General features: G+C 52.9%; 1 pseudogene across 1 annotated transcript in view; it reads right to left on the minus strand.

Annotated features, from left to right (window-relative positions):
* Positions 1-1,108, minus strand: part of LOC144894358 (homeobox protein Hox-C4-like) — a 1,489-nt pseudogene extending 381 nt beyond the window's left edge. The window contains exons 1-2 of the transcript XR_013625047.1: positions 410-1,108; positions 1-16 (exon numbers count right to left, since the gene is read on the minus strand). The exon at positions 1-16 is cut by the window's left edge and continues 381 nt beyond it. The product of XR_013625047.1 is annotated as a homeobox protein Hox-C4-like (transcript). The remainder of the gene's footprint in view (positions 17-409) is intronic.
* Positions 1,109-5,000: the final 3,892 nt, after the last annotated feature.

Below are 5,000 nucleotides of genomic sequence, written 5' to 3' on the forward strand. Positions count from 1 at the left end.
GAGTAGCTGCCGTTGACTGGTGTGCGACAAAAGTGGGCATATACTTCACGGGGGCAGACAAACATAGAGAAAGACGCAGGCAAAACGACGCGGGCCTTGATGTGCGCGGCCTTTGATGGTGCTAGCGGTTCGCGGCCGTTCGCGACATTCTCGGGCCGGGCGCCGCCTGCGATTTTACGAGCTCCAAAAGGGCCGATCGGGTGTCCGGCTCCGTCGGACTAATGGACACGCGGCGCCGAGAGCCGGACGGGCATCGTGTCAATTCGAAGCCGTAAAAATTTATGGCGCGAGCGATCGTGGTCGCGGGGCGCGCGCCGCCGCCGTTCTGGGTGCGCGCGCGCGTGCGCTCTCCCCGTCACGCGCCTTTTGATGAGACCGAGGCAAAGACACAATGGCCGCGCGGACTCACCCGCGCTAACGTGGATCCTTTTCATCCACGGGTAAACGATGGGTTGCGAGGCGTCCATCGGGAACGAGCAAACCGAGCCACGCTCGTCCGCCGCACCGTCCGATAATCCCACCGTGGCTCCGCTCTCGTCCGGCGTGTCCATGGCGGCCTCCGGGATCGGTCTCGAGCCCCGCAGAGGTTGCGACGAGGACCCGGCTCCCCCAGGCAGGGTGAGGGCGCCACAGGCTGCTCGGCACAGCGCGGGACGAACGGCCCCGTCGCTCGCGCAAGGCCGATAGTACTCGGTCCGGAGGTCCGGAATGTAGCTTCCCTGCACATAATCCTCGCATGGAGGAAACTTGGGCTCCACACACTTGGCGTTTGTCAGGAAGGCGCTCATGCCCATAAATTGACGCCTCTGAGGATGATATACAGAATCGCAATTTTTTCCCTAAGCGTATGTCGTTTGGACGCTGCTCCTTAAACACCTCCTCCACCACCACGGGCAGCAGTGCAAAGTTGAAACATCACGTGATCGCCGAGTAGCCAATGGGACGCCGCACATGCGGGGATGACGAGATCTGCCGCTCTGACAAATGGGGCACATTTTGTGTCATTGGCTTCGCCTGCTGGAGGAGTCTCGACTCGGACCGGGCGCGTAAATTTCAACTGTGAAAACTTGCAGCCCCCCCCCCCGCCCCCCTCGGACCCTCAGCACAACCCAAGCACAACTAGGCTACATTTGGCGAAGCATTCTGCGATGAACAGGAGGGAGGCGAAGCAGCAGGGAGCGGCGACGTGAAGCCAGGTAACCGTCGTTATTTTGAGACATTTCTCCCCGAGCAGGAGTCTTTCTGTCTTTGTGCGTCCTCATTATCGACCATCTTTTGTCGCTGCCCTCAAAACTTTGAGCCTGTACCACTACCATGCCATAGTTGTGTTCTTCTTCCGCTGCCTTGTGGATACTGTTCTTCTTCCTCCTAAAATGTCTCGGCCATTGTAGTTACATGATTACGTCCACTGCTTCGTCATAAATAAATGACGTAAGCAATGCATAAGTATTGGAATGTATATGTAGTCTGCAGATATTAAAATGATTTCTTCAAACGTGTATCCTGTATAGGTCTACGCATGGTATGACGTGAGGATGAACATTTATTTTAAAGGTATGACGTGTGTTCTGCAAGTTACACTTTACTCACGATGGTGAGTTGTCTGTAATATAGGCGTTGGAATAGAAGTTAGTGTAGAATATTTTTTTGGACGTTTGAGGCATTAACCACATTGACACGACTTTGGCCATATAATATAGACATGACACATTGGCCACATAGACACGACACATTGGTCACATCGACACGACACATTGGCCACATCGACAGGACACATTGGCCACATAGACACGACACATTGGTCACATCGACACGACACATTGGCCACATCGACACGACACATTGGCCACATCGACACGACACATTGGCCACATCGACACGACACATTGGCCACATAGACACGACACATTGGTCACATCGACACGACACATTGGTCACATCGACACGACACATTGGCCACATCGACACGACACATTGGCCACATCGACACGACACATTGGCCACATCGACACGACACATTGGCCACATCGACACGACACATTGGCCACATCGACACGACACATTGGCCACATAGACACGACACATTGGTCACATCGACACGACACATTGGTCACATCGACACGACACATTGGCCACATCGACACGACACATTGGCCACATCGACACGACACATTGGCCACATCGACACGACACATTGGCCACATCGACACGACACATTGGCCACATCGACACGACACATTGGCCACATCGACACGACACATTGGCCACATAGACACAACACATTGGCCACATCGACACGACACATTGGTCACATCGACACGACACATTGGCCACATCGACACGACACATTGGCCACATCGACACGACACATTGGCCACATCGACACGACACATTGGCCACATCGACACGACACATTGGCCACATCGACACGACACATTGGCCACATCGACACGACACATTGGCCACATCGACACGACACATTGGCCACATCGACACGGCACATTGGTCACATCGTCACGACACAATGGTCACATCGTCATGATACTTTGGCCACATCGACACGACGCATTGGCCACATTGATGAGCCACATTGGTCACATTGACAAGCCACATTGGTCACATTGACAAGCCACATTGGTCACATTGACAAGCCACATTGGTCACATTGTCATGACACATTGGTCACATCGTCATGATACATTGGCCACATCCACACGACTTTGGCCACATCTACATATGACCTCAGCCACATTGGTTACATCGACACGACACATTGGCCACATCGACACGACACATTGGCCACATCGACACGACACATTGGCCACATCGACACGACACATTGGCCACATCGACACGACACATTGGCCACATAGACACAACACATTGGCCACATCGACACGACACATTGGTCACATCGACACGACACATTGGCCACATCGACACGACACATTGGCCACATCGACACGACACATTGGCCACATCGACACGACACATTGGCCACATCGACACGACACATTGGCCACATCGACACGACACATTGGCCACATCGACACGACACATTGGCCACATCGACACGACACATTGGCCACATCGACACGGCACATTGGTCACATCGTCACGACACAATGGTCACATCGTCATGATACTTTGGCCACATCGACACGACGCATTGGCCACATTGATGAGCCACATTGGTCACATTGACAAGCCACATTGGTCACATTGACAAGCCACATTGGTCACATTGACAAGCCACATTGGTCACATTGTCATGACACATTGGTCACATCGTCATGATACATTGGCCACATCCACACGACTTTGGCCACATCTACATATGACCTCAGCCACATTGGTTACATCGACATGACGCATTGGTTACATTGACATGGCGTTGGTCACATCGCCACGGCTTTGACCACATCGACACGGCTTTGACCACATCGACACAAAGCATTGACCACATCAACACCGCACGTTGGCCACATCGACACGCACAAATAGTCACATCAACACGACTTTGGCCAAATTTACACTACTTCGGCCATATATACACTATTTTGGCCATATCTACACTACTTTGGCCACATCTGCACTATTTTGGCCATATCTGTACTACTTTGGCCACATCTACATGACTTTGACAACAACTGCATGAGTTTAGCCACGTCTGCATGAGTTTGGCCACGTCTGCACGAGTTTGGCCACGTCTGCACGAGTTTGGCCACGTCTGCACAGTTTGGCCACGTCTGCACGAGTTTGCCCATGTCTGCACGAGTTTGCCCACGTCTGCACGAGTGGCCACGTCTGCATGAATCTAGCCACGTCTGCATGAATCTGGCCACGTCTGCACGAATCTGGCCACGTCTGCACGAATCTGGCCACGTCTGCACGAATCTGGCCACGTCTGCACAAATCTGGCCACGTCTGCACAACTTTGGCATCGTCTGCACGACTTTGGCCACGTCTGCACAACTTTGGCCACGTCTGCACGACTTTCACAACATTTGCATGACATTGGCCACATTGACATGACTTTGGCCACATCTGCACGTCTTTGGCCACATTTGCACGACTTTGGCCACATTTGCACGACTTTGGCCACGTCTGCACAACTTTGGCCACGTCTGCACGACTTTCACAACATTTGCATGACTTTGGCCACATCGACATGACTTTGGCCTCATCTGCACATCTGCACGTCTTTGGCCACATTTGTACGACTTTGGGCACATCTGCATGAGTTTGGCCACATCTGCACGACATTGGCCACATCTGCACGACATTGGCCACATCTGCATGGGTTTGGCCACATGTGCACAAGTTTGGCCACATCTGCACAAGTTTGGCCACATGTGCATGACTTTGACCACATCTGCACGACTTTGGCCACATCTGCACGACTTTGGCCACATCTGCATGACTTTGGACACATCTGCATGACTTTGGCCACATCTGCACGACTTTGGCCACATCTGCACGACTTTGGCCACATCTGCACGACTTTGGCCACATCTGCACGACTTTGGCCACATCTGCACGACTTTGGCCACATTTGCACGACTTTGGCCACATCTGCACGAGTTTGGCCACAACTGCACGACATTGGCCACATCTGCACGAGTTTGGCCACAACTGCACGACATTGGCCACATCTGCATGAGTTTGGCCACATCTATACCGACTACACGACTTTCGCCACATCTGCATGACGACACGACATTGGCCACATCTGCACGACTACACGACTTTGGCGACACCTACACCGACTACACGACTTTCGCCACATCTGCACGACGACACGACTTTGGCCGCATCTGCACGACTACACGACTTTGGCGACACCTACACCGACTACACGACTTTCGCCACATCTGCACGACGACACGACTTTGGCCGCATCTGCACGACTACACGACTTTGGCCACATCTGCACGACTTTGGCCAAATCAACACCACTTTGGGCACATCAACACCACTTTGGCCACATCAACACCACT

Source organism: Myxine glutinosa, chromosome 1, assembly GCF_964187855.1.
Source record: "Myxine glutinosa chromosome 1, kmMyxGlut1.1, whole genome shotgun sequence".
In the NCBI taxonomy this organism is placed as follows: Eukaryota; Metazoa; Chordata; class Myxini; order Myxiniformes; family Myxinidae; genus Myxine; species Myxine glutinosa.